The sequence below is a fragment of the Carcharhinus amblyrhynchos genome, chromosome 1 (genome assembly GCF_965287045.1).
Source record: "Carcharhinus amblyrhynchos chromosome 1, sCarAmb.v2.hapA, whole genome shotgun sequence".
In the NCBI taxonomy this organism is placed as follows: domain Eukaryota; kingdom Metazoa; phylum Chordata; class Chondrichthyes; order Carcharhiniformes; family Carcharhinidae; genus Carcharhinus; species Carcharhinus amblyrhynchos.
The window spans coordinates 48,601,717-48,614,210 of record NC_137324.1 but is presented as its reverse complement, the minus strand read 5'-3'; the positions used below and the strand labels follow the sequence as shown (position 1 = coordinate 48,614,210).

Below are 12,494 nucleotides of genomic sequence, written 5' to 3'. Positions count from 1 at the left end.
ATTTCAATGGGGACCTACTAATGAAATTTAACTTACATGGAATTCAGCCTCTGCATATCTAATACAGCTCCACACCGATTTCCAGCGTGAATTGGCCTGTGCTTGAATCTCCCAGCTCAATGTGCCAAATAATCAGCTCAACTGGATAGGAGAATCCATCCCCACCGCGCACCCCCCCTCCCAATTTTTAAACTATGTCCCCTCATCTACTCTCTCCCAAAGGGAAAGTATCCTTTGAGCATTTAACCTGTCAAGTCCCCACACAATCTGTTCCCATTATCAAGATTAAAAAGAGAGTAACAAGAAGCATAAAAACAACAAGCTACATTGCACCTTTAATGTAAAGAATTCCAAGACACTTTATGGAAGTGTATTCAGCCAACAATAATGCCAAACCAAAGGACATAATTTATGATAATTTTGGCCTGTCCTGATCTTATTCAGATCTTCCCTCTTTTAAGCATTTCATCAATTTCACCATCTTCAACCCATTTTGTTTCTTCTTTGACATGCTTGCTCGCTATCGCCCTCCCAAGTACCACGTCAAGATTCTCACAAGGTCTCTCACTCCTTTCCTCTCAGTCTCTGAGACACATGATTTCTTATTCTCAGTGATTTTACGCTCTATTTCAAACTCACCTTGTTCTCTCTCCTCTGAGCTCATAACCCTCCTGGCTTCCCTTAACCACATCCACACAGATTCATGGTCATCCCTTGACCCTACCATCTCATGTGACAATCGCAAAGCCATCTCTGATTACTTCCATATGAAACCATAGAAACAACAGAAACCCTGCAGTGCAGAAAGAGTCATGATGTGGAGATGCCGGCGTTGGACTGGGGTAAACACTGTAAGAAGTCTGACAACACCAGGTTTAAGTCCAACCGATTTATTTGATAGTACACTCACAAGCTTTCGACATTAAACTCTTCGAGGTTAAACTCTTTAGTTTAACCTCGAAAGCTTGTGAGTTTACTATCAAATAAATTGGTTGGACTTAAACCTGGTGTTGTCAGACTTCTTATAGTGCAGAAAGAGGCCATTTGGCCCATTGAGTCTGCGCCAACTACAATTCCATGAGGCCCTACCCCCACATATTTACCCACTAATCCCTGTAAACTACACATCTCAGGACACTAAGAACATAAAACATTACAGCGCAGTACAGGCCCTTCGGCCCTCGATGTTGCGCCGACCAGTGGAAGCAATCAATGACCCTCTAACTTAAACTATTCCAATGTTATCCATATGCCTATCCACTGACCATTTGAACGCCCTCAAAGTTGGCGAGTCCACAACTGCTGCAGGCAGGGCATTCCACGCCCTTACTACCCTCTGAGTAAAGAACCTAACTCTGACATCCGTCCTATAATTACCACCCCTTATTTAAAGCTATGTCCCCTCGTGTTAGCCATCACCATCTGAGGAAAAATGCTCTCGCTGTCCACCCTATCCAATCCTCTGATCATCTTGTATGCCTCAATTAGGTCACCTCATAACCTTCTTCTCTCTAATGAAAATAACCTCAAGTCCCTCAGCCTTTCCTCATAAGACCTTCAATTTTAGAACGGTCAATCAACCTAACCCACATATCTTTGGACTGTGGGAGGAAACCAGGGCACCTGGAGGAAACCCACACAGACACGGGGAGAATGTGCAAACTTCACACAGATAGTGACCCAAGTTGGGAATCGAATCAAGGTTCCTGGAGCTGTGAAGCAGCAGTGCTAACCACTCTGCTACCGTTTCTCACCATTTACATCTCCTATACCCCTCAAACCATATTCTGTGGCTACCCTGAGCAATAAAGCTTGTCCCCAAGTTGCTTATTATATCATTTTCAAACCGTCAACTGTCTAGCCTTTGGCTTTCCACTCCCCACACTGCCCTCATCGACCTGCTCACTCACGATCTTATCTCTGCTCCTGATTCTCTTGTTCCCAGCAAGACATTTGCTTTCTCTGACCCAGATCATTCCCTGGGTACAACATTCAGTTTTGTCTCATATGTCCAAGAGATGTAAACGTGAACATTTTTGATATTTAACTGCTTTGGCAGTGATCACAGATCTGGCTCACGCACATCAAGCATTCTACTCCACAAAAAATGTTCATTTCTCCAGCATCGTCCCTGGAATGCAAAGATAATCTCTGACTGTTTTTCTTTATTACCAGCCATTTCCTTAAACATTTCCCCTGGCCCAACTCCAACATCAGATAAAACAAAGTTCGTGGGAGTTAATCCGCACTAAGATTGAGTTCACCCATTATTTCTATAGATATGTTCAAGAGGGAGCTGGACCTGGCCCTTGCAGCTAAAGGGATCAAGGGGTAGGGAGAGAAAGTGTGAGTTGGATACTGAAAATGCATGATCAGCCCTGATCATATTGAATGTTGGTGCAGGCTTGAAGGGTTGAATGACCTACTCCGGCACCTATTTTGTTTCTATCCATTTAGCTGTTTTGCCACAAACTCCCCTTCTCCTTCCTCAGCAAGACAATGGGTAGGATTTTCAATGAATTTATGGCTGGACAACTGGATCTCCCAGGGCTTGGCCCACCATGATGGGGCTGGAAAATCACAGCTAACCTTTCCCCAAGGTACGTCCTCTCTAGCCCTGAGTACAGATCTTCATTCTTTCTTATCACCCTTCTCAGTGCAGTCTTAAGTCCACGTTGTCCATGAGGTCTGTCTGCTGCAATTGTGTCCCTATTCAAACTTACCTGCTGATCACTCATCACCTTCTCAAATACTGTTCATTTTTCTTTCAAACCTGTTGTTGTCAACTGCCCTCTTCAATTACTCTCCCCCCGCCCCTCACCCACCCCCATCATCACAAACTAATGACCACTGGCTATATCTCCTCCAGCTTTGGAAGAAAATGGTGAATCCAACTGTCAAGAGCCGCAGCGAGATTGAGAAGCATGTTGAAATGTAACTTTGATTGGGTGGCCGGATCTTAAACCTGACCAGAGAAATCTTGGAGTTAAAGGAAAGTTTGGTATGGCTTTGGGTGATGAGAACATGTTCTCGTGCTTTGGGACTTGAAGTGGGTAATTCATGAGAACACTGCTCCGAGATATGGTTACAGCACACAAACGCTGTTTCTCTGACGTCCTTTCATTTCAAACAATGCTAGTACAGTGCACCTTGGGTGGCATAGTAGCACAATGGTTAGCATTGCTGCTTCACACCACCAGGGACCTGGGTTCCATTCCTGGCTTGGGTCATTGTGTGGCATTTGCAAGTTTTTCCCTGTGTCTGTGTGGGTTTCCTCTGGGTGCTCCAATTTCCTTCCATATTCTGAAAGATGTTCTGGTTAGATGCATTGACTGCGGCAACCTGGGGAATTTCACAGTAACTTCATTGCAGTGTTAATGTAAGCTTTACTTGTGACTAATAAATAAACTGTAGCTTTTACTTTTAGTAGGCTCATTGAACTTATCCTTAGAAAGAAGTTGAGATCAGTGTAATAGATAGCCGAGACCAAGCATGAAAGAACCGCGAGCAATAACAGCAAGCATGTAAATAACACCTTTGCGTCTCCAGAATATCTCAAGATACTTCACAAACAATGATTACTTTTAAGTACACTTATGAAGACAACAAAACTATCTCTTTGCAAATAATAGTGTCCCTCAAACAGAAAATGAGATTGATAACCAGTGACTGTTAATATCATTTGACGAAAGGACACATGAAGAGCACATACCCTTGTTCAAAGAGCTGTGATAACATCACTTCTGTTCACTCATACTGACAGAGTTTCAGTTTAACTTCTTACATAAAAGATGGTGTGCTTGACAATGCAGCACTCTCAGTATTGAACAATACTCTGACATGCATCAACAATGGCTAGTGCTGCTGAAGTCACATTGTAAAAATGCTCTTGGAAATGAAAAAAGTATTCTCAAGATTTGGAACTTCCAGAAGTCAAGTGATGTGCCAATAATGCCAGGTTATTAGATACTGCTCTACCCTCAGAGAGAGAACACTCTGTACATGATTAAAAACATTCTGAAGATATCAATGTGTTTAAAGCACGCATAAACAATGAATGGGTCTTGACATTGGAGTTACAGATTAGAAATTATTTAATGGAGGCAACACAGGCTTCACCCGCTGCTGGGGAGCCGATGACAGCCCCACGTTGCCTCATTTCAGCAAAGCCAGCTGCATTATGTACGAATCAGACTCTTAACTGTCCAAAAATATGCGGGTTATTTTGATTGACCGTGCTAAATTGCCTCTTAGTGCTAAGTTGTTGACCGGGATAAATACGTGGGCCTACAGGGTTGGGGGGAAGGATAAGGCCTGTGTGGGATTGTTGTCGGTATAGCCTCATTGGGCTGAATGGCCTCCTTCTGTAACGTAGTGATTCTATGATTAACTAGTCAAAGACCTCAGGGGCTGAAGTCTCATCTGTCAAGAACTGCCAGTCATTCAGACGCCGGCAGCTCTTCATTGTTCTATTGTGCCATAGAGGAGATGGTGGCTTTTGCTCGTATTACATCTACCCAAGGTACAGAATCGCTCATGGACCCAGACACGTGAGTGACATTGGGAGGGGATGGGTTGGTAACAAGGGTGACACCCTTCCTGAAGTTGGTCCACAACCTGCTACCCTCTGACAATAACACCCCCACTGCCAAACTGCCTCGGGTGGGGACATTAAATTGCATTTATTGTCATTTATATTGAAATCAAATTTGATTGGTCTTCATACCCTACCTCTTCCAAGGGTTAGAAACACGAGAACATTCCATTATATGGCTATTACTGCTTTTCCCATCAAACAATATTCCAGATCTTCCTTTGGGAATTGTTCAGTAATCTACTGTATCTGGTGAGGAGTAAGTTAGATTGCTAAAAATCTTAAAACTGACCCTAATAAGGAAGTGGCTTTGAAGTTCAGTAAAAGGGATCACGGAAGAACTTATCCAGTTTCCAAGGTGCATTTCTAAATTAAATAAAAAACATGTGCTGTGTGGAAACTGCCTTTACTGAATGTTCAATACACACACGCATATAAAGGAATATAAGGATTTAACTCTTTATTCATGCTGTAGCTCTCATGCGAGGAAGTTCTAATGATATTGTTTCAGTAACTTTTAACTCTGACCAAGAAAATGACTATCCATCATTGAAGGTTACTAGTTTGGATGTCTATCCCTCACCATCCATGGCTCAGCTAATAAATATCTTATGTGTTACGGAACAATCCAACACAGTATGTAAGGGTATGAAAATTAATTCTCAGCATGAATTGGGTTAGTTGACCTCAACTGTGATGGTTTAGGAGGGCTATCAAGATTTCTGGAATAACAATGTGCTAGTTCTTCTCATGACCTCTTTGACAGAACTTCACCATCTCGTTATTATGATCAGTTTTAAGATTTTTACCAATCTGACTTGATCCTTACCACATACAATAGACTTCTGCGATACTGTTTGTGTGTAAGTTTACCAATAACAGTTTAGCCCAATTCATTGCAGTCAATTTGTCATCATATTAAATTTGCTTTACTCAACACACTGGTTTGTGACTCATTCTTCTCCCTCTGAAACTTAATAGCCCAGGTTTTCCGCTGAGGTCAAGCAGTCAGTCAGGTTGGAGCTTTATAATGATTTTAAGCTCTTTTGAACTCTTTAAAACTTTTAAATACTTCTAATAACTTTTAAATGTTTTAATAAACTTTTATATATTTAAAAAAATTAAAAACCTTTTAAAATACTTTTTCAACAGTGGCTCAATAGGAGGAGGTTACTTTGTTCAATTCCCGGCTTGTGTCGCTGTCTGTGTGGAGTTTGCTTGCTTTCCCCCTGTCAGCATGGGTTTCCTCCCACCGTCTAAAAGACATGCAGGTTTTCACATTGGTCATGCTAAATTCTTCCCTAGTGTACCCGAACAGGCACCGGAGTGTGCCGACTAGGAGATTTTCATAGTAACTTCATTGCACTTTAAGAACACAAGAACATAAGAAATAGGAGCAGGAGTAGGCCATCCAGCCCTTCGAGCCTGCCCCGCCATTCAATAAGATCATGGCCGATCTGTCGTGGCTCAGTTCCACATTCCGTCCTCTCCCCATAACCCTTAATCCCCTCGCTTATCAAAAACCCATCAACCCGCGTCTTAAAAATATTTAGCGAGGCAGCCTCCACCACTTCAACGGGCAGAGAATTCCAGAGATTCACCACCCTTTGAGTGAAGAAGTTCCTCCTCAACTCCGTTCTAAACCGCCCCCCCTTTGTCTTGAGGCTGTGCCCCCTAGTCCTACTGTCCTTTCTGAGCGGGAAGAGTCTCTCCACCTCTATCCTATCCATCCCATTCATCATCTTATATGTCTCAATGAGATCTCCCCTCATTCTTCTAAACTCTAACGAATACAAGCCTAGTTTATTCAGCCTCTCCTCATAGCTCAACCCCCTCAACTCTGGTATCGGCCTAGTAAACCTCCTCTGCACTCCCTCCAAGGCCAAAATATCCTTGCGTAAGTGCGGCGACCAAAACTGCACACAGTACTCCAGCTGCGGCCTCACCAATGCCCTATACAGCTGCAGCAAGACCTCCCTACTTTTATATTCAATCCCCCTCGCTATGAAGGCCAGCATCCCATTAGCCTTCCTGACCACCTGCTGCACCTGCAGGCTGGGTTTTTGCGACTCATGCACAAGGACCCCGAGGTCCCTCTGCACCGTCGCCTGCTGCAGTTTTTCGCCACGTAAGAAATAGTCCTTCCTACCATTATTCCTACCAAAGTGGACCACCTTGCACTTGCCAACATTAAATTCCATTTGCCATTTCCTGGCCCATTCGCCCAGCCTATCTAAATCCTTCTGCAGACTCTCCACACCCTCCGCGCAATTTGCTGTTCCCCCAATCTTGGTGTCATCAGCAAATTTCAACACCATACACTCGGTTCCCTCCTCCAGATCATCTATATAAATGGTAAATAGCTGAGGCCCCAGCACCGACCCCTGGGGCACTCCACTAATCACCAACCGCCAATCTGAATAGCACCCATTGAACCCCACTCTCTGCCTCCTATTTGACAACCAATCCTCTATCCACGCTAACACCCTACCCCCAACTCCATGCCCCCTTACCTTCTGCAATAACCTCTTGTGAAGTACCTTGTCAAACGCCTTCTGAAAATCAAGAAAGACCACATTCACCAGCTCTCCTCTGTCCATCGCCCTAGACACATCCTCATAGAACTCCAATAAATTCGTCAGACACGACTTCCCCTTTACGAAACCGTGCTGCATCTGCTCTATCAAGCAATTCCCCTCAAGATGCCTCGCTATTTCCTCCTTGATGACGGATTCTAACATTTTACCTACAACAGACGTTAAACTAACCGGCCTATAATTCCCTGCCTTTTGCCTGGCACCCTTCTTAAACAACGGCGTAACATTAGCTGCTTTCCAATCTCCCGGCACTTGCCCGGAATCCAGCGACGTCTGGAAAATAACCACCAAGGCATCCACTATTACCTCCGCCATTTCTTTCAGAACCCTCGGATGCATTCCATCTGGTCCTGGGGACTTGTCCACAATCAGTCCCTCCAGTCTGTCGAGCACCACCTCTCTAGTAACAACAATGTCATCGAGACCCTCCAGTCCTATCACCTTTCCAACTCTAACACCCGGCAAATTATTCACGTCTTCCTCCGTGAAGACTGAAACAAAAAAGTTATTCAAGACCTCAGCCATTTCCCCATCCCCTACCACTAAGTCCCCCCTCTCATCCTCGAAGGGTCCAACGTTCACCCTAGCCAGCCTCTTCCTTTTTATATATTTATAAAAACTCTTGCTACCCTTTTTTATATTAAGCGCTAGCCCAGCTTCATAGTTTCTCCTACCCTTCTTTATCAACTTCTTTGTCAATCTTTGTTGACATTTAAACCTCTCCCAATCCTCTTCTCGCCCACTACTCTTAGCTACTCTAAACGCCTCTGCTTTTAACTTAACACTTTCCTTCACCTCCTTCATTATCCACGGTTTATTACGTCTCCTCCTACAGTCCTTTTTAACCATCGGAATAAATTTCTGCTGAGCACCAAGAAAGATCTCCTTAAAGATCCTCCACTGCTCCTCAGCAGACCTACCTTCCAACGCGCTCCCCCAGTCAACATTCGCCAATTCCTCTCTCATCCTACCGTACCCCCCTCTGTTCAAACAAAGGACGCGTGTCCGGGAACCCATTTTCTCCTCCTCCATCTGCACCAGAAACTCCACCATACAATGATCACTCTCCCCAAGAGGATCCTCTTTGAATGAAAGCCTGCTTGTGACATTAATAATTAAACTTTTTTTACTTTCACTGAATCACGGAGTTATGGTGCTGAAGGAAACCATTTGGTCCATTGTGCCTTTACCCACTCTCCAGATGAGCTTCATGACTTAGGGCCAATCCCAGGCTTTTTCCCTGTACCCCTGCACATGGTTCATATTCAAGTAATCATCTAATGCCCTCTAGAATGTCTTGCTTGAAATTACCTCCTTTCATGGGATTGGACCCTTGACGGTAACTAATTGGTTGCTGGACATCCGCAAAATACAGTCAATGATCCTACAGGTGGCTGAAGTGGGGTCACACCTGGCTTTCGGGCCTATTTTTGGTGCAAACTAAATACTGATCACAATCTTTCACTCTCTTTCTGATCCATGGGACTATTCCAGAAGTTACCAGGTTGGAGGAGATGCTCTTTAATCTAGAATTTAAATCCTTGATATTCCTTTATCGAATCTCAAACATTATCAGACATTCAAAGAAGGAGCAGGAGCATTCGATCCCTTGAACCTGCTTTGTCATTTAACCAGATTATGGCTGATCACATAGTAACATCAAATTTGCATCTCACCTAACCCCTCCTTTCAGTAACCTATCATCCCCTTGCTTACCAAGAATCTATCCACCTCTGTCATAAAAATATTCAAAAACTCTGCTTCCACCATATTTTCAGGAAGAGCATTCCAAAGGTTCATGACCCTCAGAGAGAAAAAGACACTTAATCTCAGTTTTAAATGGACAGTACCTTATTTTTTTAAACAGCGACACCACCCCACCCCCCCGACTAATTTTAGATTCTCCCACAAGAGGAATCATCCTCTCCACATCCACCCTATCAAGACCCCTCAGGATCTTATGCATTTCAATTTTACTCTTCTAAATTCCAATGGATACAGCCAATCCAATATTTCCTCACAACGCACCAATTCTGGATCTTAGCCTGGTAAATCTTCTCTGAACTACTTCCAATGTATTTACATATTTCCTTTAACAAGGTGACCAATACAGCACGCAGTACTCCAGATGTGGTCTTACTAATGCACTATATATTTGAGGCATAACCTCTCTGCTTTTGTATTTCCCTTGCAAAAACTTATAAAATTCTATTAGCTTTACTAGTTACTTACTGTATCCTGTAATTCATGCACTAAGACATCCACATCCTTCTGCATCTCAGATCTCTCATCATTTAAATAATAATAATTAATCCTGCCAAAACTTTACCTTCTCCTACATCATACTTGACTGTCATGTCTTTGCCCACTCACTTAATCTATCTATACCTTTTTGTAGCCTTCTTATGTCCTCTTCACAACTTGCATGTCTGTGTTTTCTTTTTATTCGCTCATGGGATGTTGGTGTTGTTGGTTGTACCAATATGTATTGCCCATCCTTAATTGCCTTTGTGCTGAGTGACTTATTAGGCCATTTCAGAAGACATTTACGAGTCAATCATTTTGCTATAACCTGGAATCACATGTAGGCCAGACCAGGTAAGGACGGCAGATATCCTTCCCTAAAAAATGTAAGTGAACCAGATGAGTTTTTATGACAATTGACAATGGTTTTCACAGTCATCCTTAGGCTTTTATTGGATTCAAATTTTACCATCTGCTGTGGAGGGATTTGAGCCCAGGCCTCCAGAGGATTTCCCTGGGTCTCGTGATTACTAGTCTCGTGACAATACCACTATGCCATTGTCTACCCTTCGTACCATCAGCAAGTTTGGCAACCATCCCTTCAGTCTACTCTAGGGGTGACATGGTGGCACAGTGGTTAGTACTGCTGCCCCACAGCACCAGAGACCCAGGTTCAATTTCCGGCTTGGGTCACCGTGTGTATGGAGTTTGCACGTTCTCCTTGTGTCTGCATGGGTTTCCTCCAGGTGCTCCAGTTTCCTCCCACAGTCTGAAAGACATACTGGTTAGGTGCATTGACTCGAACAGGTGCCGGACTCTGGTGACTAGGAGAATTTCACAGTAACTTCATTGCGGTGTTAATGTAAGCCTTACTTGTAACTAATAAATAAACTTTACTTTAGAAGTAGTGAACTGTTGAGGTCAGCATTGATCCCTGTGACACACCACTCATTACATTTTGCCAATCTTAAAATGACCCACTTCTGTCTACTCTCAGTTCTTGTTAGCCAGCCAATCTTCTATCCATGTCAATATGTTACCCCTCTACAATGAGCTTTTATTTTCTGCAGTAACCTTTGATATGGCATTTTAGCAAATGCCTTATGGAAATCTAAGTACAGTATGCCCAGCAGTTCCCCTTTGTTCACAGCATATGTTACTTCTGCAAAGTACTTCAAGAAGTTATTTAACATGATTTTCTTTACATAAAAACCTGATGACTCTGCCTGATTATTGACTTTGCCTGATTACCTTGAGTTAATCCAAGTAACTTTCAAAAATTTCTTTAATAATGGCTTCTGATATTTTCTCTATGACAGATATTAAACCATCTGGCCTATAGTTGCCTGTTTTCTGTTTCCCTGCCTTTTTGAGTATGGAGTTGCATTTGTTATCTTCCAATTGAATGATACCTTTCCCGGTGTTTTGAAAAGTTAAATTATTGGCATAAACCATGTCCTCTGGCCCCTCTCATAATCTATTTTTGGAACCTTGCTCTCTCGTGTCCAGAACCCTGGCAACAACATACCATTTGGAACTCTGGATTGGGTCTACAAGAGAGACATCCAGCTCCCAGAACTCTCCAAAATAGCCATTTACCTCTGCATACCTCTACATATAACCTCTTGCTCTTCAGTGCTTTGTCACCCTCAGATGTGCTGCTCTGCATCACCCTTTTTGTACAGCTCACTGGTATTAAAAAATTAATATTAGACAAACCTAACTCCACAGATGATTCCTTCCTTATGCTTCCCTGTTGTCTCCTGCCCCTCTCAACGGTCATTTGGCTTCCCTAACCCATACTACTTCTAGTGATCTGTGGCTTGGCTCCCCGTTGGAATGTTTTCTTAGGGTGTGGAGCACTCAGTGGGCTACTAAACTGCCCTATTTTAGGCTTGAGAAGTCCAACCATTATACTTGCAATCACTCTGGTAAGTGAGTCTAGGCAGATCAACATCAAAGATGTCGCACACCGCACTTCAGACAATGATCCAGGTATAAGAACATCTTTATTTGTTGCTTGCTGAATTATTGTTTTTTTCACTCTAATATTATTTTACTGTCATGCTTTGAAAGTCCTAGTCTGTCACTTATGTTCAGAAATAGTATCAATAGCATGTAAAGCATAAGTTTAAGTTTATTCATTGTCATAACTAGGCTTACATTAATGCTGCAATGAGGTTGCCATGCAAGTCTCCTAGTTACTTCACTCGGGCGCCTGTTTGGGTACACTGAGGGAGAATTTAGTATGGCCAATGCAGCTAACCAGCATACCTTTCGTACTGTGGGAGGAAACTGGAGCACCCAGAGGAAACTCACTCATAAACAATGTGTAAACTCACATGTGAGCTGGGAATTGAACCCGAGTCCTTGGCTTGATACATCCTGGCCCACAAGTTCACTAAAACAGAGACTTTAACTCAAATAAACGGCAAAAGTAATTGGCACAAATCCCCCCTGTAATATTTCACCTCATTTGGCTTCATTCACATCTATTTTAAAGAAAATTCATTACATTATAGTGTTCAAGAAGATAACAGTTAATCCTTTGGAAATGTGACAAGTTTTAAATGTCTTTTTTTTAATAAATTATTCTACAGAAGGTTTCACTCACTCCCACAGCCCAAAAACAAAACTATTTAAACAATTCTAGAAATTTCAGGGAATTAAAAATCTCAGCATTTGGTGAATTAAGCCTTGAACTCAGAAGGCACTTTCTCTCAGCTATGTGTTCACGGAACAACCTGGTGCAGGCCATGCACAAGTCACCTCCTTTAAGTTATATATTTATGGTCATGGGGGGGGTGTGAACATATTTATGGGGGCTGATGAGAAGAAGTACTTTCCTGATGGCCACATTGAGAAACTGAGTGGCAAAACCAGTGGCAGATTAAGGCCACCACTGGACCACATTCTGATTTTTAAATTAATGTACTATTAAACAGTGCAGGGGGTGCATATTGTAAAAATCCAATGCATCCTGGTGTGTTACAAGATGTTGGGACATCAATATGAATACGGCAGGCTGCTGTAGGATGTTTCCTATGCTCCCTAGTAGC

At 42.8% G+C, this 12,494-nt stretch overlaps 1 protein-coding gene across 3 annotated transcripts in view; it reads right to left on the bottom strand.

Annotated features, from left to right (window-relative positions):
* Positions 1 to 12,494, bottom strand: part of ccbe1 (collagen and calcium binding EGF domains 1) — a 290,815-nt gene that overhangs the window by 75,619 nt on the left and 202,702 nt on the right. The window lies entirely within an intron of this gene.